Source organism: Rhinoderma darwinii, unplaced genomic scaffold, assembly GCF_050947455.1.
Source record: "Rhinoderma darwinii isolate aRhiDar2 unplaced genomic scaffold, aRhiDar2.hap1 Scaffold_516, whole genome shotgun sequence".
In the NCBI taxonomy this organism is placed as follows: domain Eukaryota; kingdom Metazoa; phylum Chordata; class Amphibia; order Anura; family Rhinodermatidae; genus Rhinoderma; species Rhinoderma darwinii.
In genome coordinates, this window is record NW_027464064.1 from 23921 (window position 1) to 48579 (window position 24659).

The 24659-nt window shown below is 47.7% G+C and overlaps 17 non-coding genes across 17 annotated transcripts; all 17 read right to left on the reverse strand.

Moving 5' to 3' along the window:
- Positions 1–523: 523 nt before the first annotated feature.
- LOC142721276 (U2 spliceosomal RNA) lies at positions 524–714 on the reverse strand. The gene has a single exon (XR_012874029.1). It is a non-coding gene; the product is annotated as a U2 spliceosomal RNA (small nuclear RNA).
- Positions 715–1994: 1280 nt separating this feature from the next.
- Positions 1995–2185, reverse strand: LOC142721288 (U2 spliceosomal RNA). Its single transcript, XR_012874041.1, has one exon. It is a non-coding gene; the product is annotated as a U2 spliceosomal RNA (small nuclear RNA).
- A 1320-nt stretch (positions 2186–3505) lies between these two features.
- Positions 3506–3696, reverse strand: LOC142721297 (U2 spliceosomal RNA). The gene has a single exon (XR_012874049.1). It is a non-coding gene; the product is annotated as a U2 spliceosomal RNA (small nuclear RNA).
- A 1272-nt stretch (positions 3697–4968) lies between these two features.
- Positions 4969–5159, reverse strand: LOC142721298 (U2 spliceosomal RNA). The gene has a single exon (XR_012874050.1). It is a non-coding gene; the product is annotated as a U2 spliceosomal RNA (small nuclear RNA).
- A 1300-nt stretch (positions 5160–6459) lies between these two features.
- LOC142721299 (U2 spliceosomal RNA) lies at positions 6460–6650 on the reverse strand. The gene has a single exon (XR_012874051.1). It is a non-coding gene; the product is annotated as a U2 spliceosomal RNA (small nuclear RNA).
- A 1296-nt stretch (positions 6651–7946) lies between these two features.
- On the reverse strand, positions 7947–8137 carry LOC142721300 (U2 spliceosomal RNA). Its single transcript, XR_012874052.1, has one exon. It is a non-coding gene; the product is annotated as a U2 spliceosomal RNA (small nuclear RNA).
- A 1312-nt stretch (positions 8138–9449) lies between these two features.
- Positions 9450–9640, reverse strand: LOC142721301 (U2 spliceosomal RNA). Its single transcript, XR_012874053.1, has one exon. It is a non-coding gene; the product is annotated as a U2 spliceosomal RNA (small nuclear RNA).
- Positions 9641–10932: 1292 nt separating this feature from the next.
- LOC142721303 (U2 spliceosomal RNA) lies at positions 10933–11123 on the reverse strand. The gene has a single exon (XR_012874055.1). It is a non-coding gene; the product is annotated as a U2 spliceosomal RNA (small nuclear RNA).
- Positions 11124–12411: 1288 nt separating this feature from the next.
- On the reverse strand, positions 12412–12602 carry LOC142721305 (U2 spliceosomal RNA). Its single transcript, XR_012874056.1, has one exon. It is a non-coding gene; the product is annotated as a U2 spliceosomal RNA (small nuclear RNA).
- Positions 12603–13890: 1288 nt separating this feature from the next.
- Positions 13891–14081, reverse strand: LOC142721306 (U2 spliceosomal RNA). Its single transcript, XR_012874057.1, has one exon. It is a non-coding gene; the product is annotated as a U2 spliceosomal RNA (small nuclear RNA).
- A 1288-nt stretch (positions 14082–15369) lies between these two features.
- On the reverse strand, positions 15370–15560 carry LOC142721307 (U2 spliceosomal RNA). Its single transcript, XR_012874058.1, has one exon. It is a non-coding gene; the product is annotated as a U2 spliceosomal RNA (small nuclear RNA).
- A 1289-nt stretch (positions 15561–16849) lies between these two features.
- On the reverse strand, positions 16850–17040 carry LOC142721308 (U2 spliceosomal RNA). The gene has a single exon (XR_012874059.1). It is a non-coding gene; the product is annotated as a U2 spliceosomal RNA (small nuclear RNA).
- Positions 17041–18324: 1284 nt separating this feature from the next.
- LOC142721309 (U2 spliceosomal RNA) lies at positions 18325–18515 on the reverse strand. The gene has a single exon (XR_012874061.1). It is a non-coding gene; the product is annotated as a U2 spliceosomal RNA (small nuclear RNA).
- A 1272-nt stretch (positions 18516–19787) lies between these two features.
- On the reverse strand, positions 19788–19978 carry LOC142721310 (U2 spliceosomal RNA). The gene has a single exon (XR_012874062.1). It is a non-coding gene; the product is annotated as a U2 spliceosomal RNA (small nuclear RNA).
- Positions 19979–21270: 1292 nt separating this feature from the next.
- LOC142721311 (U2 spliceosomal RNA) lies at positions 21271–21461 on the reverse strand. The gene has a single exon (XR_012874063.1). It is a non-coding gene; the product is annotated as a U2 spliceosomal RNA (small nuclear RNA).
- Positions 21462–22737: 1276 nt separating this feature from the next.
- On the reverse strand, positions 22738–22928 carry LOC142721312 (U2 spliceosomal RNA). The gene has a single exon (XR_012874064.1). It is a non-coding gene; the product is annotated as a U2 spliceosomal RNA (small nuclear RNA).
- Positions 22929–24227: 1299 nt separating this feature from the next.
- On the reverse strand, positions 24228–24418 carry LOC142721313 (U2 spliceosomal RNA). Its single transcript, XR_012874065.1, has one exon. It is a non-coding gene; the product is annotated as a U2 spliceosomal RNA (small nuclear RNA).
- Between the last annotated feature and the right edge of the window lie 241 nt (positions 24419–24659).

Genomic DNA, 24659 nt, shown 5'->3' on the forward strand with positions numbered 1-24659 from the left:
TGCAATTCTTACTTCTTCTTGAAATGTAGGGACGACAGTACATTCCATCACATCCATCTAGTGTACACAGGTAGGTCCATTGTGGCGGGCAGGCGAGCGGGCGGGCTGCTTTATTGGCTGTTTGCTGTTCCCCTACTCCACTCCACTATTTGACTGTTGTGCTGCATCAATCAATCAATCAATCAATCAATCAATCAATCAATCAATCAATCAATCAATCAATCAGTGGCTGGCTCAGGTGCAGCTCTTTAACTTACCTAAAAGGGAGGGCGGAGAGAAGACAAGGAAGGTGAATGAGGTGTTCCAATGTGAAATGCCGGAAACACAGAAACACAGACGACACACAACAAGAGGTGGCAATCTATTCATTAATTGCATTTAATCAATGAGCTCATTATCACTCATGCATTGTCCAACAGGTGTTGAAATAATGGGATTAAAAGGGGAGATCCCTTCAGAAAGACAGAAACAATAGCAAAGACAAAAAACACTTTTGGAATCTGCTTTTAGTCAACACATAAGGAAAGGGTGCACCGGTCCTGGAAATACTGCAATACCAGGTCAATGCGTGGAGTGGACAGAGCAAGCTCTATTTCCATCTCCCTGTTCTAAAAATCCATTTAATATATGGTCCCCAGATAGGGGACGTATCAGATATTAAACTGATAAGAACAGATACTACACTTGATCTTAGCCAAAAGGCCGAGAAGCGATAACCCGAACGGGCCGCGCGTTGCCCGAGCCTGCCCCCTTGCAGCGATTCAGCCTACTTCTAGGCAATTCCATGGGGCCCTGCAGGCTCACACACTCACAGCTACACGGGAGGTGAATAAAGGCCGGAGAGGAAGCCAGACAGGATTTGCTTCTTTTGCTTGCACCACAATGCAGTGCTGAAAGAGGAGGAATCTACATAAAAACGCCTTCCTGGCAACGCCCAAATGCCCTGCTGCCATGCAGATAAACACTGGCAGCGGCAGCAAGTGCATGCCCACAGCCACCCCTTGTTCCTTCACACCTTGTATCAGCTGTAATCCAGTCCAGTCCAGTGCTGCCTGCTGAGCAGCACTGACCAACACTGCCTGGGCCCAGGCTTTTATCTCTGAGGCCCCATTATGATGTCAGAAAGCTGGCTCTGGAATCCTGAGGGCTCCACTATGACACGTGCAAAGTTCCGTCTGAACTTTATATAAGACGGTGAGGCTCAGTCAGTCACTCAGTGTTGCCTGAGAGGGCAACACTGCAACAGCCGGCCGCCAGGCTGTCTTTTTTTTGCACAGCTAGTTGCCTCCAGGAGGCCACAAGAGGGAGACAAGGGACTGCAAAATGGAAAATAGGCATCCACCAACTTTACAGACAACTTCTCCTTGCTCCTACAACCTCCATCCTTGCACAGTTTGTTATTCTTCTAGGTAACATAGTAACAAATCCAAATTGCTGCTCTCTTTGTAGGCAAGCAAGGCTTTGTTGCAACTGCAATTCTTACTTCTTCTTGAAATGTAGGGACGACAGTACATTCCATCACATCCATCTAGTGTACACAGGTAGGTCCATTGTGGCGGGCAGGCGAGCGGGCGGGCTGCTTTATTGGCTGTTTGCTGTTCCCCTACTCCACTCCACTATTTGACTGTTGTGCTGCATCAATCAATCAATCAATCAATCAATCAATCAATCAATCAATCAATCAATCAATCAATCAGTGGCTGGCTCAGGTGCAGCTCTTTAACTTACCTAAAAGGGAGGGCGGAGAGAAGACAAGGAAGGTGAATGAGGTGTTCCAATGTGAAATGCCGGAAACACAGAAACACAGACGACACACAACAAGAGGTGGCAATCTATTCATTAATTGCATTTAATCAATGAGCTCATTATCACTCATGCATTGTCCAACAGGTGTTGAAATAATGGGATTAAAAGGGGAGATCCCTTCAGAAAGACAGAAACAATAGCAAAGACAAAAAACACTTTTGGAATCTGCTTTTAGTCAACACATAAGGAAAGGGTGCACCGGTCCTGGAAATACTGCAATACCAGGTCAATGCGTGGAGTGGACAGAGCAAGCTCTATTTCCATCTCCCTGTTCTAAAAATCCATTTAATATATGGTCCCCAGATAGGGGACGTATCAGATATTAAACTGATAAGAACAGATACTACACTTGATCTTAGCCAAAAGGCCGAGAAGCGATAACCCGAACGGGCCGCGCGTTGCCCGAGCCTGCCCGATACTGCTGTTCAGCCCTTGCAGCGATTCAGCCTACTTCTAGGCAATTCCATGGGGCCCTGCAGGCTCACACACTCACAGCTACACGGGAGGTGAATAAAGGCCGGAGAGGAAGCCAGACAGGATTTGCTTCTTTTGCTTGCACCACAATGCAGTGCTGAAAGAGGAGGAATCTACATAAAAACGCCTTCCTGGCAACGCCCAAATGCCCTGCTGCCATGCAGATAAACACTGGCAGCGGCAGCAAGTGCATGCCCACAGCCACCCCTTGTTCCTTCACACCTTGTATCAGCTGTAATCCAGTCCAGTCCAGTGCTGCCTGCTGAGCAGCACTGACCAACACTGCCTGGGCCCAGGCTTTTATCTCTGAGGCCCCATTATGATGTCAGAAAGCTGGCTCTGGAATCCTGAGGGCTCCACTATGACACGTGCAAAGTTCCGTCTGAACTTTATATAAGACGCTGAGGCTCAGTCAGTCACTCAGTGTTGCCTGAGAGGGCAACACTGCAACAGCCGGCCGCCAGGCTGTCTTTTTTTTGCACAGCTAGTTGCCTCCAGGAGGCCACAAGAGGGAGACAAGGGACTGCAAAATGGAAAATAGGCATCCACCAACTTTACAGACAACTTCTCCTTGCTCCTACAACCTCCATCCTTGCACAGTTTGTTATTCTTCTAGGTAACATAGTAACAAATCCAAATTGCTGCTCTCTTTGTAGGCAAGCAAGGCTTTGTTGCAACTGCAATTCTTACTTCTTCTTGAAATGTAGGGACGACAGTACATTCCATCACATCCATCTAGTGTACACAGGTAGGTCCATTGTGGCGGGCAGGCGAGCGGGCGGGCTGCTTTATTGGCTGTTTGCTGTTCCCCTACTCCACTCCACTATTTGACTGTTGTGCTGCATCAATCAATCAATCAATCAATCAATCAATCAATCAATCAATCAATCAATCAATCAATCAATCAATCAATCAATCAATCAATCAGTGGCTGGCTCAGGTGCAGCTCTTTAACTTACCTAAAAGGGAGGGCGGAGAGAAGACAAGGAAGGTGAATGAGGTGTTCCAATGTGAAATGCCGGAAACACAGAAACACAGACGACACACAACAAGAGGTGGCAATCTATTCATTAATTGCATTTAATCAATGAGCTCATTATCACTCATGCATTGTCCAACAGGTGTTGAAATAATGGGATTAAAAGGGGAGATCCCTTCAGAAAGACAGAAACAATAGCAAAGACAAAAAACACTTTTGGAATCTGCTTTTAGTCAACACATAAGGAAAGGGTGCACCGGTCCTGGAAATACTGCAATACCAGGTCAATGCGTGGAGTGGACAGAGCAAGCTCTATTTCCATCTCCCTGTTCTAAAAATCCATTTAATATATGGTCCCCAGATAGGGGACGTATCAGATATTAAACTGATAAGAACAGATACTACACTTGATCTTAGCCAAAAGGCCGAGAAGCGATAACCCGAACGAGCCGCGCGTTGCCCGAGCCTGCCCGATACTGCTGTTCAGCCCTTGCAGCGATTCAGCCTACTTCTAGGCAATTCCATGGGGCCCTGCAGGCTCACACACTCACAGCTACACGGGAGGTGAATAAAGGCCGGAGAGGAAGCCAGACAGGATTTGCTTCTTTTGCTTGCACCACAATGCAGTGCTGAAAGAGGAGGAATCTACATAAAAACGCCTTCCTGGCAACGCCCAAATGCCCTGCTGCCATGCAGATAAACACTGGCAGCGGCAGCAAGTGCATGCCCACAGCCACCCCTTGTTCCTTCACACCTTGTATCAGCTGTAATCCAGTCCAGTCCAGTGCTGCCTGCTGAGCAGCACTGACCAACACTGCCTGGGCCCAGGCTTTTATCTCTGAGGCCCCATTATGATGTCAGAAAGCTGGCTCTGGAATCCTGAGGGCTCCACTATGACACGTGCAAAGTTCCGTCTGAACTTTATATAAGACGGTGAGGCTCAGTCAGTCACTCAGTGTTGCCTGAGAGGGCAACACTGCAACAGCCGGCCGCCAGGCTGTCTTTTTTTTGCACAGCTAGTTGCCTCCAGGAGGCCACAAGAGGGAGACAAGGGACTGCAAAATGGAAAATAGGCATCCACCAACTTTACAGACAACTTCTCCTTGCTCCTACAACCTCCATCCTTGCACAGTTTGTTATTCTTCTAGGTAACATAGTAACAAATCCAAATTGCTGCTCTCTTTGTAGGCAAGCAAGGCTTTGTTGCAACTGCAATTCTTACTTCTTCTTGAAATGTAGGGACGACAGTACATTCCATCACATCCATCTAGTGTACACAGGTAGGTCCATTGTGGCGGGCAGGCGAGCGGGCGGGCTGCTTTATTGGCTGTTTGCTGTTCCCCTACTCCACTCCACTATTTGACTGTTGTGCTGCATCAATCAATCAATCAATCAATCAATCAATCAATCAGTGGCTGGCTCAGGTGCAGCTCTTTAACTTACCTAAAAGGGAGGGCGGAGAGAAGACAAGGAAGGTGAATGAGGTGTTCCAATGTGAAATGCCGGAAACACAGAAACACAGACGACACACAACAAGAGGTGGCAATCTATTCATTAATTGCAGTTAATCAATGAGCTCATTATCACTCATGCATTGTCCAACAGGTGTTGAAATAATGGGATTAAAAGGGGAGATCCCTTCAGAAAGACAGAAACAATAGCAAAGACAAAAAACACTTTTGGAATCTGCTTTTAGTCAACACATAAGGAAAGGGTGCACCGGTCCTGGAAATACTGCAATACCAGGTCAATGCGTGGAGTGGACAGAGCAAGCTCTATTTCCATCTCCCTGTTCTAAAAATCCATTTAATATATGGTCCCCAGATAGGGGACGTATCAGATATTAAACTGATAAGAACAGATACTACACTTGATCTTAGCCAAAAGGCCGAGAAGCGATAACCCGAACGGGCCGCGCGTTGCCCGAGCCTGCCCGATACTGCTGTTCAGCCCTTGCAGCGATTCAGCCTACTTCTAGGCAATTCCATGGGGCCCTGCAGGCTCACACACTCACAGCTACACGGGAGGTGAATAAAGGCCGGAGAGGAAGCCAGACAGGATTTGCTTCTTTTGCTTGCACCACAATGCAGTGCTGAAAGAGGAGGAATCTACATAAAAACGCCTTCCTGGCAACGCCCAAATGCCCTGCTGCCATGCAGATAAACACTGGCAGCGGCAGCAAGTGCATGCCCACAGCCACCCCTTGTTCCTTCACACCTTGTATCAGCTGTAATCCAGTCCAGTCCAGTGCTGCCTGCTGAGCAGCACTGACCAACACTGCCTGGGCCCAGGCTTTTATCTCTGAGGCCCCATTATGATGTCAGAAAGCTGGCTCTGGAATCCTGAGGGCTCCACTATGACACGTGCAAAGTTCCGTCTGAACTTTATATAAGACGGTGAGGCTCAGTCAGTCACTCAGTGTTGCCTGAGAGGGCAACACTGCAACAGCCGGCCGCCAGGCTGTCTTTTTTTTGCACAGCTAGTTGCCTCCAGGAGGCCACAAGAGGGAGACAAGGGACTGCAAAATGGAAAATAGGCATCCACCAACTTTACAGACAACTTCTCCTTGCTCCTACAACCTCCATCCTTGCACAGTTTGTTATTCTTCTAGGTAACATAGTAACAAATCCAAATTGCTGCTCTCTTTGTAGGCAAGCAAGGCTTTGTTGCAACTGCAATTCTTACTTCTTCTTGAAATGTAGGGACGACAGTACATTCCATCACATCCATCTAGTGTACACAGGTAGGTCCATTGTGGCGGGCAGGCGAGCGGGCGGGCTGCTTTATTGGCTGTTTGCTGTTCCCCTACTCCACTCCACTATTTGACTGTTGTGCTGCATCAATCAATCAATCAATCAATCAATCAATCAATCAATCAATCAATCAATCAATCAATCAATCAGTGGCTGGCTCAGGTGCAGCTCTTTAACTTACCTAAAAGGGAGGGCGGAGAGAAGACAAGGAAGGTGAATGAGGTGTTCCAATGTGAAATGCCGGAAACACAGAAACACAGACGACACACAACAAGAGGTGGCAATCTATTCATTAATTGCATTTAATCAATGAGCTCATTATCACTCATGCATTGTCCAACAGGTGTTGAAATAATGGGATTAAAAGGGGAGATCCCTTCAGAAAGACAGAAACAATAGCAAAGACAAAAAACACTTTTGGAATCTGCTTTTAGTCAACATATAAGGAAAGGGTGCACCGGTCCTGGAAATACTGCAATACCAGGTCAATGCGTGGAGTGGACAGAGCAAGCTCTATTTCCATCTCCCTGTTCTAAAAATCCATTTAATATATGGTCCCCAGATAGGGGACGTATCAGATATTAAACTGATAAGAACAGATACTACACTTGATCTTAGCCAAAAGGCCGAGAAGCGATAACCCGAACGGGCCGCGCGTTGCCCGAACCTGCCCGATACTGCTGTTCAGCCCTTGCAGCGATTCAGCCTACTTCTAGGCAATTCCATGGGGCCCTGCAGGCTCACACACTCACAGCTACACGGGAGGTGAATAAAGGCCGGAGAGGAAGCCAGACAGGATTTGCTTCTTTTGCTTGCACCACAATGCAGTGCTGAAAGAGGAGGAATCTACATAAAAACGCCTTCCTGGCAACGCCCAAATGCCCTGCTGCCATGCAGATAAACACTGGCAGCGGCAGCAAGTGCATGCCCACAGCCACCCCTTGTTCCTTCACACCTTGTATCAGCTGTAATCCAGTCCAGTCCAGTGCTGCCTGCTGAGCAGCACTGACCAACACTGCCTGGGCCCAGGCTTTTATCTCTGAGGCCCCATTATGATGTCAGAAAGCTGGCTCTGGAATCCTGAGGGCTCCACTATGACACGTGCAAAGTTCCGTCTGAACTTTATATAAGACGGTGAGGCTCAGTCAGTCACTCAGTGTTGCCTGAGAGGGCAACACTGCAACAGCCGGCCGCCAGGCTGTCTTTTTTTTGCACAGCTAGTTGCCTCCAGGAGGCCACAAGAGGGAGACAAGGGACTGCAAAATGGAAAATAGGCATCCACCAACTTTACAGACAACTTCTCCTTGCTCCTACAACCTCCATCCTTGCACAGTTTGTTATTCTTCTAGGTAACATAGTAACAAATCCAAATTGCTGCTCTCTTTGTAGGCAAGCAAGGCTTTGTTGCAACTGCAATTCTTACTTCTTCTTGAAATGTAGGGACGACAGTACATTCCATCACATCCATCTAGTGTACACAGGTAGGTCCATTGTGGCGGGCAGGCGAGCGGGCGGGCTGCTTTATTGGCTGTTTGCTGTTCCCCTACTCCACTCCACTATTTGACTGTTGTGCTGCATCAATCAATCAATCAATCAATCAATCAATCAATCAATCAATCAATCAATCAATCAATCAGTGGCTGGCTCAGGTGCAGCTCTTTAACTTACCTAAAAGGGAGGGCGGAGAGAAGACAAGGAAGGTGAATGAGGTGTTCCAATGTGAAATGCCGGAAACACAGAAACACAGACGACACACAACAAGAGGTGGCAATCTATTCATTAATTGCATTTAATCAATGAGCTCATTATCACTCATGCATTGTCCAACAGGTGTTGAAATAATGGGATTAAAAGGGGAGATCCCTTCAGAAAGACAGAAACAATAGCAAAGACAAAAAACACTTTTGGAATCTGCTTTTAGTCAACACATAAGGAAAGGGTGCACCGGTCCTGGAAATACTGCAATACCAGGTCAATGCGTGGAGTGGACAGAGCAAGCTCTATTTCCATCTCCCTGTTCTAAAAATCCATTTAATATATGGTCCCCAGATAGGGGACGTATCAGATATTAAACTGATAAGAACAGATACTACACTTGATCTTAGCCAAAAGGCCGAGAAGCGATAACCCGAACGGGCCGCGCGTTGCCCGAGCCTGCCCGATACTGCTGTTCAGCCCTTGCAGCGATTCAGCCTACTTCTAGGCAATTCCATGGGGCCCTGCAGGCTCACACACTCACAGCTACACGGGAGGTGAATAAAGGCCGGAGAGGAAGCCAGACAGGATTTGCTTCTTTTGCTTGCACCACAATGCAGTGCTGAAAGAGGAGGAATCTACATAAAAACGCCTTCCTGGCAACGCCCAAATGCCCTGCTGCCATGCAGATAAACACTGGCAGCGGCAGCAAGTGCATGCCCACAGCCACCCCTTGTTCCTTCACACCTTGTATCAGCTGTAATCCAGTCCAGTCCAGTGCTGCCTGCTGAGCAGCACTGACCAACACTGCCTGGGCCCAGGCTTTTATCTCTGAGGCCCCATTATGATGTCAGAAAGCTGGCTCTGGAATCCTGAGGGCTCCACTATGACACGTGCAAAGTTCCGTCTGAACTTTATATAAGACGGTGAGGCTCAGTCAGTCACTCAGTGTTGCCTGAGAGGGCAACACTGCAACAGCCGGCCGCCAGGCTGTCTTTTTTTTGCACAGCTAGTTGCCTCCAGGAGGCCACAAGAGGGAGACAAGGGACTGCAAAATGGAAAATAGGCATCCTCCAACTTTACAGACAACTTCTCCTTGCTCCTACAACCTCCATCCTTGCACAGTTTGTTATTCTTCTAGGTAACATAGTAACAAATCCAAATTGCTGCTCTCTTTGTAGGCAAGCAAGGCTTTGTTGCAACTGCAATTCTTACTTCTTCTTGAAATGTAGGGACGACAGTACATTCCATCACATCCATCTAGTGTACACAGGTAGGTCCATTGTGGCGGGCAGGCGAGCGGGCGGGCTGCTTTATTGGCTGTTTGCTGTTCCCCTACTCCACTCCACTATTTGACTGTTGTGCTGCATCAATCAATCAATCAATCAATCAATCAATCAATCAATCAATCAATCAATCAATCAATCAATCAATCAATCAATCAGTGGCTGGCTCAGGTGCAGCTCTTTAACTTACCTAAAAGGGAGGGCGGAGAGAAGACAAGGAAGGTGAATGAGGTGTTCCAATGTGAAATGCCGGAAACACAGAAACACAGACGACACACAACAAGAGGTGGCAATCTATTCATTAATTGCATTTAATCAATGAGCTCATTATCACTCATGCATTGTCCAACAGGTGTTGAAATAATGGGATTAAAAGGGGAGATCCCTTCAGAAAGACAGAAACAATAGCAAAGACAAAAAACACTTTTGGAATCTGCTTTTAGTCAACACATAAGGAAAGGGTGCACCGGTCCTGGAAATACTGCAATACCAGGTCAATGCGTGGAGTGGACAGAGCAAGCTCTATTTCCATCTCCCTGTTCTAAAAATCCATTTAATATATGGTCCCCAGATAGGGGACGTATCAGATATTAAACTGATAAGAACAGATACTACACTTGATCTTAGCCAAAAGGCCGAGAAGCGATAACCCGAACGGGCCGCGCGTTGCCCGAGCCTGCCCGATACTGCTGTTCAGCCCTTGCAGCGATTCAGCCTACTTCTAGGCAATTCCATGGGGCCCTGCAGGCTCACACACTCACAGCTACACGGGAGGTGAATAAAGGCCGGAGAGGAAGCCAGACAGGATTTGCTTCTTTTGCTTGCACCACAATGCAGTGCTGAAAGAGGAGGAATCTACATAAAAACGCCTTCCTGGCAACGCCCAAATGCCCTGCTGCCATGCAGATAAACACTGGCAGCGGCAGCAAGTGCATGCCCACAGCCACCCCTTGTTCCTTCACACCTTGTATCAGCTGTAATCCAGTCCAGTCCAGTGCTGCCTGCTGAGCAGCACTGACCAACACTGCCTGGGCCCAGGCTTTTATCTCTGAGGCCCCATTATGATGTCAGAAAGCTGGCTCTGGAATCCTGAGGGCTCCACTATGACACGTGCAAAGTTCCGTCTGAACTTTATATAAGACGGTGAGGCTCAGTCAGTCACTCAGTGTTGCCTGAGAGGGCAACACTGCAACAGCCGGCCGCCAGGCTGTCTTTTTTTTGCACAGCTAGTTGCCTCCAGGAGGCCACAAGAGGGAGACAAGGGACTGCAAAATGGAAAATAGGCATCCACCAACTTTACAGACAACTTCTCCTTGCTCCTACAACCTCCATCCTTGCACAGTTTGTTATTCTTCTAGGTAACATAGTAACAAATCCAAATTGCTGCTCTCTTTGTAGGCAAGCAAGGCTTTGTTGCAACTGCAATTCTTACTTCTTCTTGAAATGTAGGGACGACAGTACATTCCATCACATCCATCTAGTGTACACAGGTAGGTCCATTGTGGCGGGCAGGCGAGCGGGCGGGCTGCTTTATTGGCTGTTTGCTGTTCCCCTACTCCACTCCACTATTTGACTGTTGTGCTGCATCAATCAATCAATCAATCAATCAATCAATCAATCAATCAATCAATCAATCAATCAGTGGCTGGCTCAGGTGCAGCTCTTTAACTTACCTAAAAGGGAGGGCGGAGAGAAGACAAGGAAGGTGAATGAGGTGTTCCAATGTGAAATGCCGGAAACACAGAAACACAGACGACACACAACAAGAGGTGGCAATCTATTCATTAATTGCATTTAATCAATGAGCTCATTATCACTCATGCATTGTCCAACAGGTGTTGAAATAATGGGATTAAAAGGGGAGATCCCTTCAGAAAGACAGAAACAATAGCAAAGACAAAAAACACTTTTGGAATCTGCTTTTAGTCAACACATAAGGAAAGGGTGCACCGGTCCTGGAAATACTGCAATACCAGGTCAATGCGTGGAGTGGACAGAGCAAGCTCTATTTCCATCTCCCTGTTCTAAAAATCCATTTAATATATGGTCCCCAGATAGGGGACGTATCAGATATTAAACTGATAAGAACAGATACTACACTTGATCTTAGCCAAAAGGCCGAGAAGCGATAACCCGAACGGGCCGCGCGTTGCCCGAGCCTGCCCGATACTGCTGTTCAGCCCTTGCAGCGATTCAGCCTACTTCTAGGCAATTCCATGGGGCCCTGCAGGCTCACACACTCACAGCTACACGGGAGGTGAATAAAGGCCGGAGAGGAAGCCAGACAGGATTTGCTTCTTTTGCTTGCACCACAATGCAGTGCTGAAAGAGGAGGAATCTACATAAAAACGCCTTCCTGGCAACGCCCAAATGCCCTGCTGCCATGCAGATAAACACTGGCAGCGGCAGCAAGTGCATGCCCACAGCCACCCCTTGTTCCTTCACACCTTGTATCAGCTGTAATCCAGTCCAGTCCAGTGCTGCCTGCTGAGCAGCACTGACCAACACTGCCTGGGCCCAGGCTTTTATCTCTGAGGCCCCATTATGATGTCAGAAAGCTGGCTCTGGAATCCTGAGGGCTCCACTATGACACGTGCAAAGTTCCGTCTGAACTTTATATAAGACGGTGAGGCTCAGTCAGTCACTCAGTGTTGCCTGAGAGGGCAACACTGCAACAGCCGGCCGCCAGGCTGTCTTTTTTTTGCACAGCTAGTTGCCTCCAGGAGGCCACAAGAGGGAGACAAGGGACTGCAAAATGGAAAATAGGCATCCACCAACTTTACAGACAACTTCTCCTTGCTCCTACAACCTCCATCCTTGCACAGTTTGTTATTCTTCTAGGTAACATAGTAACAAATCCAAATTGCTGCTCTCTTTGTAGGCAAGCAAGGCTTTGTTGCAACTGCAATTCTTACTTCTTCTTGAAATGTAGGGACGACAGTACATTCCATCACATCCATCTAGTGTACACAGGTAGGTCCATTGTGGCGGGCAGGCGAGCGGGCGGGCTGCTTTATTGGCTGTTTGCTGTTCCCCTACTCCACTCCACTATTTGACTGTTGTGCTGCATCAATCAATCAATCAATCAATCAATCAATCAATCAATCAATCAATCAATCAGTGGCTGGCTCAGGTGCAGCTCTTTAACTTACCTAAAAGGGAGGGCGGAGAGAAGACAAGGAAGGTGAATGAGGTGTTCCAATGTGAAATGCCGGAAACACAGAAACACAGACGACACACAACAAGAGGTGGCAATCTATTCATTAATTGCATTTAATCAATGAGCTCATTATCACTCATGCATTGTCCAACAGGTGTTGAAATAATGGGATTAAAAGGGGAGATCCCTTCAGAAAGACAGAAACAATAGCAAAGACAAAAAACACTTTTGGAATCTGCTTTTAGTCAACACATAAGGAAAGGGTGCACCGGTCCTGGAAATACTGCAATACCAGGTCAATGCGTGGAGTGGACAGAGCAAGCTCTATTTCCATCTCCCTGTTCTAAAAATCCATTTAATATATGGTCCCCAGATAGGGGACGTATCAGATATTAAACTGATAAGAACAGATACTACACTTGATCTTAGCCAAAAGGCCGAGAAGCGATAACCCGAACGGGCCGCGCGTTGCCCGAGCCTGCCCGATACTGCTGTTCAGCCCTTGCAGCGATTCAGCCTACTTCTAGGCAATTCCATGGGGCCCTGCAGGCTCACACACTCACAGCTACACGGGAGGTGAATAAAGGCCGGAGAGGAAGCCAGACAGGATTTGCTTCTTTTGCTTGCACCACAATGCAGTGCTGAAAGAGGAGGAATCTACATAAAAACGCCTTCCTGGCAACGCCCAAATGCCCTGCTGCCATGCAGATAAACACTGGCAGCGGCAGCAAGTGCATGCCCACAGCCACCCCTTGTTCCTTCACACCTTGTATCAGCTGTAATCCAGTCCAGTCCAGTGCTGCCTGCTGAGCAGCACTGACCAACACTGCCTGGGCCCAGGCTTTTATCTCTGAGGCCCCATTATGATGTCAGAAAGCTGGCTCTGGAATCCTGAGGGCTCCACTATGACACGTGCAAAGTTCCGTCTGAACTTTATATAAGACGGTGAGGCTCAGTCAGTCACTCAGTGTTGCCTGAGAGGGCAACACTGCAACAGCCGGCCGCCAGGCTGTCTTTTTTTTGCACAGCTAGTTGCCTCCAGGAGGCCACAAGAGGGAGACAAGGGACTGCAAAATGGAAAATAGGCATCCACCAACTTTACAGACAACTTCTCCTTGCTCCTACAACCTCCATCCTTGCACAGTTTGTTATTCTTCTAGGTAACATAGTAACAAATCCAAATTGCTGCTCTCTTTGTAGGCAAGCAAGGCTTTGTTGCAACTGCAATTCTTACTTCTTCTTGAAATGTAGGGACGACAGTACATTCCATCACATCCATCTAGTGTACACAGGTAGGTCCATTGTGGCGGGCAGGCGAGCGGGCGGGCTGCTTTATTGGCTGTTTGCTGTTCCCCTACTCCACTCCACTATTTGACTGTTGTGCTGCATCAATCAATCAATCAATCAATCAATCAATCAATCAATCAATCAATCAATCAGTGGCTGGCTCAGGTGCAGCTCTTTAACTTACCTAAAAGGGAGGGCGGAGAGAAGACAAGGAAGGTGAATGAGGTGTTCCAATGTGAAATGCCGGAAACACAGAAACACAGACGACACACAACAAGAGGTGGCAATCTATTCATTAATTGCATTTAATCAATGAGCTCATTATCACTCATGCATTGTCCAACAGGTGTTGAAATAATGGGATTAAAAGGGGAGATCCCTTCAGAAAGACAGAAACAATAGCAAAGACAAAAAACACTTTTGGAATCTGCTTTTAGTCAACACATAAGGAAAGGGTGCACCGGTCCTGGAAATACTGCAATACCAGGTCAATGCGTGGAGTGGACAGAGCAAGCTCTATTTCCATCTCCCTGTTCTAAAAATCCATTTAATATATGGTCCCCAGATAGGGGACGTATCAGATATTAAACTGATAAGAACAGATACTACACTTGATCTTAGCCAAAAGGCCGAGAAGCGATAACCCGAACGGGCCGCGCGTTGCCCGAGCCTGCCCGATACTGCTGTTCAGCCCTTGCAGCGATTCAGCCTACTTCTAGGCAATTCCATGGGGCCCTGCAGGCTCACACACTCACAGCTACACGGGAGGTGAATAAAGGCCGGAGAGGAAGCCAGACAGGATTTGCTTCTTTTGCTTGCACCACAATGCAGTGCTGAAAGAGGAGGAATCTACATAAAAATGCCTTCCTGGCAACGCCCAAATGCCCTGCTGCCATGCAGATAAACACTGGCAGCGGCAGCAAGTGCATGCCCACAGCCACCCCTTGTTCCTTCACACCTTGTATCAGCTGTAATCCAGTCCAGTCCAGTGCTGCCTGCTGAGCAGCACTGACCAACACTGCCTGGGCCCAGGCTTTTATCTCTGAGGCCCCATTATGATGTCAGAAAGCTGGCTCTGGAATCCTGAGGGCTCCACTATGACACGTGCAAAGTTCCGTCTGAACTTTATATAAGACGGTGAGGCTCAGTCAGTCACTCAGTGTTGCCTGAGAGGGCAACACTGCAACAGCCGGCCGCCAGGCTGTCTTTTTTTTGCACAGCTAGTTGCCTCCAGGAGGCCACAAGAGGGAGACAAGGGACTGCAAAATGGAAAATAGGCATCCACCAACTTTACAGACAACTTCTCCTTGCTCCTACAACCTCCATCCTTGCACAGTTTGTTATTCTTCTAGGTAACATAGTAACAAATCCAAATTGCTGCTCTCTTTGTAGGCAAGCAAGGCTTTGTTGCAACTGCAATTCTTACTTCTTCTTGAAATGTAGGGACGACAGTACATTCCATCACATCCATCTAGTGTACACAGGTAGGTCCATTGTGGCGGGCAGGCGAGCGGGCGGGCTGCTTTATTGGCTGTTTGCTGTTCCCCTACTCCACTCCACTATTTGACTGTTGTGCTGCATCAATCAATCAATCAATCAATCAATCAATCAATCAATCAATCAATCAATCAGTGGCTGGCTCAGGTGCAGCTCTTTAACTTACCTAAAAGGGAGGGCGGAGAGAAGACAAGGAAGGTGAATGAGGTGTTCCAATGTGAAATGCCGGAAACACAGAAACACAGACGACACACAACAAGAGGTGGCAATCTATTCATTAATTGCATTTAATCAATGAGCTCATTATCACTCATGCATTGTCCAACAGGTGTTGAAATAATGGGATTAAAAGGGGAGATCCCTTCAGAAAGACAGAAACAATAGCAAAGACAAAAAACACTTTTGGAATCTGCTTTTAGTCAACACATAAGGAAAGGGTGCACCGGTCCTGGAAATACTGCAATACCAGGTCAATGCGTGGAGTGGACAGAGCAAGCTCTATTTCCATCTCCCTGTTCTAAAAATCCATTTAATATATGGTCCCCAGATAGGGGACGTATCAGATATTAAACTGATAAGAACAGATACTACACTTGATCTTAGCCAAAAGGCCGAGAAGCGATAACCCGAACGGGCCGCGCGTTGCCCGAGCCTGCCCGATACTGCTGTTCAGCCCTTGCAGCGATTCAGCCTACTTCTAGGCAATTCCATGGGGCCCTGCAGGCTCACACACTCACAGCTACACGGGAGGTGAATAAAGGCCGGAGAGGAAGCCAGACAGGATTTGCTTCTTTTGCTTGCACCACAATGCAGTGCTGAAAGAGGAGGAATCTACATAAAAACGCCTTCCTGGCAACGCCCAAATGCCCTGCTGCCATGCAGATAAACACTGGCAGCGGCAGCAAGTGCATGCCCACAGCCACCCCTTGTTCCTTCACACCTTGTATCAGCTGTAATCCAGTCCAGTCCAGTGCTGCCTGCTGAGCAGCACTGACCAACACTGCCTGGGCCCAGGCTTTTATCTCTGAGGCCCCATTATGATGTCAGAAAGCTGGCTCTGGAATCCTGAGGGCTCCACTATGACACGTGCAAAGTTCCGTCTGAACTTTATATAAGACGGTGAGGCTCAGTCAGTCACTCAGTGTTGCCTGAGAGGGCAACACTGCAACAGCCGGCCGCCAGGCTGTCTTTTTTTTGCACAGCTAGTTGCCTCCAGGAGGCCACAGGAGGGAGACAAGGGACTGCAAAATGGAAAATAGGCATCCACCAACTTTACAGACAACTTCTCCTTGCTCCTACAACCTCCATCCTTGCACAGTTTGTTATTCTTCTAGGTAACATAGTAACAAATCCAAATTGCTGCTCTCTTTGTAGGCAAGCAAGGCTTTGTTGCAACTGCAATTCTTACTTCTTCTTGAAATGTAGGGACGACAGTACATTCCATCACATCCATCTAGTGTACACAGGTAGGTCCATTGTGGCGGGCAGGCGAGCGGGCGGGCTGCTTTATTGGCTGTTTGCTGTTCCCCTACTCCACTCCACTATTTGACTGTTGTGCTGCAATCAATCAATCAATCAATCAATCAATCAATCAATCAATCAATCAATCAATCAGTGGCTGGCTCAGGTGCAGCTCTTTAACTTACCTAAAAGGGAGGGCGGAGAGAAGACAAGGAAGGTGAATGAGGTGTTCCAATGTGAAATGCCGGAAACACAGAAACACAGACGACACACAACAAGAGGTGGCAATCTATTCATTAATTGCATTTAATCAATGAGCTCATTATCACTCATGCATTGTCCAACAGGTGTTGAAATAATGGGATTAAAAGGGGAGATCCCTTCAGAAAGACAGAAACAATAGCAAAGACAAAAAACACTTTTGGAATCTGCTTTTAGTCAACACATAAGGAAAGGGTGCACCGGTCCTGGAAATACTGCAATACCAGGTCAATGCGTGGAGTGGACAGAGCAAGCTCTATTTCCATCTCCCTGTTCTAAAAATCCATTTAATATATGGTCCCCAGATAGGGGACGTATCAGATATTAAACTGATAAGAACAGATACTACACTTGATCTTAGCCAAAAGGCCGAGAAGCGATAACCCGAACGGGCCGCGCGTTGCCCGAGCCTGCCCGATACTGCTGTTCAGCCCTTGCAGCGATTCAGCCTACTTCTAGGCAATTCCATGGGGCCCTGCAGGCTCACACACTCACAGCTACACGGGAGGTGAATAAAGGCCGGAGAGGAAGCCAGACAGGATTTGCTTCTTTTGCTTGCACCACAATGCAGTGCTGAAAGAGGAGGAATCTACATAAAAACGCCTTCCTGGCAACGCCCAAATGCCCTGCTGCCATGCAGATAAACACTGGCAGCGGCAGCAAGTGCATGCCCACAGCCACCCCTTGTTCCTTCACACCTTGTATCAGCTGTAATCCAGTCCAGTCCAGTGCTGCCTGCTGAGCAGCACTGACCAACACTGCCTGGGCCCAGGCTTTTATCTCTGAGGCCCCATTATGATGTCAGAAAGCTGGCTCTGGAATCCTGAGGGCTCCACTATGACACGTGCAAAGTTCCGTCTGAACTTTATATAAGACGGTGAGGCTCAGTCAGTCACTCAGTGTTGCCTGAGAGGGCAACACTGCAACAGCCGGCCGCCAGGCTGTCTTTTTTTTGCACAGCTAGTTGCCTCCAGGAGGCCACAAGAGGGAGACAAGGGACTGCAAAATGGAAAATAGGCATCCACCAACTTTACAGACAACTTCTCCTTGCTCCTACAACCTCCATCCTTGCACAGTTTGTTATTCTTCTAGGTAACATAGTAACAAATCCAAATTGCTGCTCTCTTTGTAGGCAAGCAAGGCTTTGTTGCAACTGCAATTCTTACTTCTTCTTGAAATGTAGGGACGACAGTACATTCCATCACATCCATCTAGTGTACACAGGTAGGTCCATTGTGGCGGGCAGGCGAGCGGGCGGGCTGCTTTATTGGCTGTTTGCTGTTCCCCTACTCCACTCCACTATTTGACTGTTGTGCTGCATCAATCAATCAATCAATCAATCAATCAATCAATCAATCAATCAATCAGTGGCTGGCTCAGGTGCAGCTCTTTAACTTACCTAAAAGGGAGGGCGGAGAGAAGACAAGGAAGGTGAATGAGGTGTTCCAATGTGAAATGCCGGAAACACAGAAACACAGACGACACACAACAAGAGGTGGCAATCTATTCATTAATTGCATTTAATCAATGAGCTCATTATCACTCATGCATTGTCCAACAGGTGTTGAAATAATGGGATTAAAAGGGGAGATCCCGTCAGAAAGACAGAAACAATAGCAAAGACAAAAAACACTTTTGGAATCTGCTTTTAGTCAACACATAAGGAAAGGGTGCACCGGTCCTGGAAATACTGCAATACCAGGTCAATGCGTGGAGTGGACAGAGCAAGCTCTATTTCCATCTCCCTGTTCTAAAAATCCATTTAATATATGGTCCCCAGATAGGGGACGTATCAGATATTAAACTGATAAGAACAGATACTACACTTGATCTTAGCCAAAAGGCCGAGAAGCGATAACCCGAACGGGCCGCGCGTTGCCCGAGCCTGCCCGATACTGCTGTTCAGCCCTTGCAGCGATTCAGCCTACTTCTAGGCAATTCCATGGGGCCCTGCAGGCTCACACACTCACAGCTACACGGGAGGTGAATAAAGGCCGGAGAGGAAGCCAGACAGGATTTGCTTCTTTTGCTTGCACCACAATGCAGTGCTGAAAGAGGAGGAATCTACATAAAAACGCCTTCCTGGCAACGCCCAAATGCCCTGCTGCCATGCAGATAAACACTGGCAGCGGCAGCAAGTGCATGCCCACAGCCACCCCTTGTTCCTTCACACCTTGTATCAGCTGTAATCCAGTCCAGTCCAGTGCTGCCTGCTGAGCAGCACTGACCAACACTGCCTGGGCCCAGGCTTTTATCTCTGAGGCCCCATTATGATGTCAGAAAGCTGGCTCTGGAATCCTGAGGGCTCCACTATGACACGTGCAAAGTTCCGTCTGAACTTTATATAAGACGGTGAGGCTCAGTCAGTCACTCAGTGTTGCCTGAGAGGGCAACACTGCAACAGCCGGCCGCCAGGCTGTCTTTTTTTTGCACAGCTAGTTGCCTCCAGGAGGCCACAAGAGGGAGACAAGGGACTGCAAAATGGAAAATAGGCATCCACCAACTTTACAGACAACTTCTCCTTGCTCCTACAACCTCCATCCTTGCACAGTTTGTTATTCTTCTAGGTAACATAGTAACAAATCCAAATTGCTGCTCTCTTTGTAGGCAAGCAAGGCTTTGTTGCAACTGCAATTCTTACTTCTTCTTGAAATGTAGGGACGACAGTACATTCCATCACATCCATCTAGTGTACACAGGTAGGTCCATTGTGGCGGGCAGGCGAGCGGGCGGGCTGCTTTATTGGCTGTTTGCTGTTCCCCTACTCCACTCCACTATTTGACTGTTGTGCTGCATCAATCAATCAATCAATCAATCAAGCAATCAATCAGTGGCTGGCTCAGGTGCAGCTCTTTAACTTACCTAAAAGGGAGGGCGGAGAGAAGACAAGGAAGGTGAATGAGGTGTTCCAATGTGAAATGCCGGAAACACAGAAACACAGACGACACACAACAAGAGGTGGCAATCTATTCATTAATTGCATTTAATCAATGAGCTCATTATCACTCATGCATTGTCCAACAGGTGTTGAAATAATGGGATTAAAAGGGGAGATCCCTTCAGAAAGACAGAAACAATAGCAAAGACAAAAAACACTTTTGGAATCTGCTTTTAGTCAACACATAAGGAAAGGGTGCACCGGTCCTGGAAATACTGCAATACCAGGTCAATGCGTGGAGTGGACAGAGCAAGCTCTATTTCCATCTCCCTGTTCTAAAAATCCATTTAATATATGGTCCCCAGATAGGGGACGTATCAGATATTAAACTGATAAGAACAGATACTACACTTGATCTTAGCCAAAAGGCCGAGAAGCGATAACCCGAACGGGCCGCGCGTTGCCCGAGCCTGCCCGATACTGCTGTTCAGCCCTTGCAGCGATTCAGCCTACTTCTAGGCAATTCCATGGGGCCCTGCAGGCTCACACACTCACAGCTACACGGGAGGTGAATAAAGGCCGGAGAGGAAGCCAGACAGGATTTGCTTCTTTTGCTTGCACCACAATGCAGTGCTGAAAGAGGAGGAATCTACATAAAAACGCCTTCCTGGCAACGCCCAAATGCCCTGCTGCCATGCAGATAAACACTGGCAGCGGCAGCAAGTGCATGCCCACAGCCACCCCTTGTTCCTTCACACCTTGTATCAGCTGTAATCCAGTCCAGTCCAGTGCTGCCTGCTGAGCAGCACTGACCAACACTGCCTGGGCCCAGGCTTTTATCTCTGAGGCCCCATTATGATGTCAGAAAGCTGGCTCTGGAATCCTGAGGGCTCCACTATGACACGTGCAAAGTTCCGTCTGAACTTTATATAAGACGGTGAGGCTCAGTCAGTCACTCAGTGTTGCCTGAGAGGGCAACACTGCAACAGCCGGCCGCCAGGCTGTCTTTTTTTTGCACAGCTAGTTGCCTCCAGGAGGCCACAAGAGGGAGACAAGGGACTGCAAAATGGAAAATAGGCATCCACCAACTTTACAGACAACTTCTCCTTGCTCCTACAACCTCCATCCTTGCACAGTTTGTTATTCTTCTAGGTAACATAGTAACAAATCCAAATTGCTGCTCTCTTTGTAGGCAAGCAAGGCTTTGTTGCAACTGCAATTCTTACTTCTTCTTGAAATGTAGGGACGACAGTACATTCCATCACATCCATCTAGTGTACACAGGTAGGTCCATTGTGGCGGGCAGGCGAGCGGGCGGGCTGCTTTATTGGCTGTTTGCTGTTCCCCTACTCCACTCCACTATTTGACTGTTGTGCTGCATCAATCAATCAATCAATCAATCAATCAATCAATCAATCAATCAATCAATCAATCAGTGGCTGGCTCAGGTGCAGCTCTTTAACTTACCTAAAAGGGAGGGCGGAGAGAAGACAAGGAAGGTGAATGAGGTGTTCCAATGTGAAATGCCGGAAACACAGAAACACAGACGACACACAACAAGAGGTGGCAATCTATTCATTAATTGCATTTAATCAATGAGCTCATTATCACTCATGCATTGTCCAACAGGTGTTGAAATAATGGGATTAAAAGGGGAGATCCCTTCAGAAAGACAGAAACAATAGCAAAGACAAAAAACACTTTTGGAATCTGCTTTTAGTCAACACATAAGGAAAGGGTGCACCGGTCCTGGAAATACTGCAATACCAGGTCAATGCGTGGAGTGGACAGAGCAAGCTCTATTTCCATCTCCCTGTTCTAAAAATCCATTTAATATATGGTCCCCAGATAGGGGACGTATCAGATATTAAACTGATAAGAACAGATACTACACTTGATCTTAGCCAAAAGGCCGAGAAGCGATAACCCGAACGGGCCGCGCGTTGCCCGAGCCTGCCCGATACTGCTGTTCAGCCCTTGCAGCGATTCAGCCTACTTCTAGGCAATTCCATGGGGCCCTGCAGGCTCACACACTCACAGCTACACGGGAGGTGAATAAAGGCCGGAGAGGAAGCCAGACAGGATTTGCTTCTTTTGCTTGCACCACAATGCAGTGCTGAAAGAGGAGGAATCTACATAAAAACGCCTTCCTGGCAACGCCCAAATGCCCTGCTGCCATGCAGATAAACACTGGCAGCGGCAGCAAGTGCATGCCCACAGCCACCCCTTGTTCCTTCACACCTTGTATCAGCTGTAATCCAGTCCAGTCCAGTGCTGCCTGCTGAGCAGCACTGACCAACACTGCCTGGGCCCAGGCTTTTATCTCTGAGGCCCCATTATGATGTCAGAAAGCTGGCTCTGGAATCCTGAGGGCTCCACTATGACACGTGCAAAGTTCCGTCTGAACTTTATATAAGACGGTGAGGCTCAGCCAGTCACTCAGTGTTGCCTGAGAGGGCAACACTGCAACAGCCGGCCGCCAGGCTGTCTTTTTTTTGCACAGCTAGTTGCCTCCAGGAGGCCACAAGAGGGAGACAAGGGACTGCAAAATGGAAAATAGGCATCCACCAACTTTACAGACAACTTCTCCTTGCTCCTACAACCTCCATCCTTGCACAGTTTGTTATTCTTCTAGGTAACATAGTAACAAATCCAAATTGCTGCTCTCTTTGTAGGCAAGCAAGGCTTTGTTGCAACTGCAATTCTTACTTCTTCTTGAAATGTAGGGACGACAGTACATTCCATCACATCCATCTATTGTACACAGGTAGGTCCATTGTGGCGGGCAGGCGAGCGGGCGGGCTGCTTTATTGGCTGTTTGCTGTTCCCCTACTCCACTCCACTATTTGACTGTTGTGCTGCATCAATCAATCAATCAATCAATCAATCAATCAATCAATCAGTGGCTGGCTCAGGTGCAGCTCTTTAACTTACCTAAAAGGGAGGGCGGAGAGAAGACAAGGAAGGTGAATGAGGTGTTCCAATGTGAAATGCCGGAAACACAGAAACACAGACGACACACAACAAGAGGTGGCAATCTATTCATTAATTGCATTTAATCAATGAGCTCATTATCACTCATGCATTGTCCAACAGGTGTTGAAATAATGGGATTAAAAGGGGAGATCCCTTCAGAAAGACAGAAACAATAGCAAAGACAAAAAACACTTTTGGAATCTGCTTTTAGTCAACACATAAGGAAAGGGTGCACCGGTCCTGGAAATACTGCAATACCAGGTCAATGCGTGGAGTGGACAGAGCAAGCTCTATTTCCATCTCCCTGTTCTAAAAATCCATTTAATATATGGTCCCCAGATAGGGGACGTATCAGATATTAAACTGATAAGAACAGATACTACACTTGATCTTAGCCAAAAGGCCGAGAAGCGATAACCCGAACGGGCCGCGCGTTGCCCGAGCCTGCCCGATACTGCTGTTCAGCCCTTGCAGCGATTCAGCCTACTTCTAGGCAATTCCATGGGGCCCTGCAGGCTCACACACTCACAGCTACACGGGAGGTGAATAAAGGCCGGAGAGGAAGCCAGACAGGATTTGCTTCTTTTGCTTGCACCACAATGCAGTGCTGAAAGAGGAGGAATCTACATAAAAACGCCTTCCTGGCAACGCCCAAATGCCCTGCTGCCATGCAGATAAACACTGGCAGCGGCAGCAAGTGCATGCCCACAGCCACCCCTTGTTCCTTCACACCTTGTATCAGCTGTAATCCAGTCCAGTCCAGTGCTGCCTGCTGAGCAGCACTGACCAACACTGCCTGGGCCCAGGCTTTTATCTCTGAGGCCCCATTATGATGTCAGAAAGCTGGCTCTGGAATCCTGAGGGCTCCACTATGACACGTGCAAAGTTCCGTCTGAACTTTATATAAGACGGTGAGGCTCAGTCAGTCACTCAGTGTTGCCTGAGAGGGCAACACTGCAACAGCCGGCCGCCAGGCTGTCTTTTTTTGCACAGCTAGTTGCCTCCAGGAGGCCACAAGAGGGAGACAAGGGACTGCAAAATGGAAAATAGGCATCCACCAACTTTACAGACAACTTCTCCTTGCTCCTACAACCTCCATCCTTGCACAGTTTGTTATTCTTCTAGGTAACATAGTAACAAATCCAAATTGCTGCTCTCTTTGTAGGCAAGCAAGGCTTTGTTGCAACTGCAATTCTTACTTCTTCTTGAAATGTAGGGACGACAGTACATTCCATCACATCCATCTAGTGTACACAGGTAGGTCCATTGTGGCGGGCAGGCGAGTGGGCAGGCTGCTTTATTGGCTGTTTGCTGTTCCCCTACTCCACTCCACTATTTGACTGTTGTGCTGCATCAATCAATCAATCAATCAATCAATCAATCAATCAATCAATCAATCAATCAAGCAATCAATCAGTGGCTGGCTCAGGTGCAGCTCTTTAACTTACCTAAAAGGGAGGGCGGAGAGAAGACAAGGAAGGTGAATGAGGTGTTCCAATGTGAAATGCCGGAAACACAGAAACACAGACGACACACAACAAGAGGTGGCAATCTATTCATTAATTGCATTTAATCAATGAGCTCATTATCACTCATGCATTGTCCAACAGGTGTTGAAATAATGGGATTAAAAGGGGAGATCCCTTCAGAAAGACAGAAACAATAGCAAAGACAAAAAACACTTTTGGAATCTGCTTTTAGTCAACACATAAGGAAAGGGTGCACCGGTCCTGGAAATACTGCAATACCAGGTCAATGCGTGGAGTGGACAGAGCAAGCTCTATTTCCATCTCCCTGTTCTAAAAATCCATTTAATATATGGTCCCCAGATAGGGGACGTATCAGATATTAAACTGATAAGAACAGATACTACACTTGATCTTAGCCAAAAGGCCGAGAAGCGATAACCCGAACGGGCCGCGCGTTGCCCGAGCCTGCCCGATACTGCTGTTCAGCCCTTGCAGCGATTCAGCCTACTTCTAGGCAATTCCATGGGGCCCTGCAGGCTCACACACTCACAGCTACACGGGAGGTGAATAAAGGCCGGAGAGGAAGCCAGACAGGATTTGCTTCTTTTGCTTGCACCACAATGCAGTGCTGAAAGAGGAGGAATCTACATAAAAACGCCTTCCTGGCAACGCCCAAA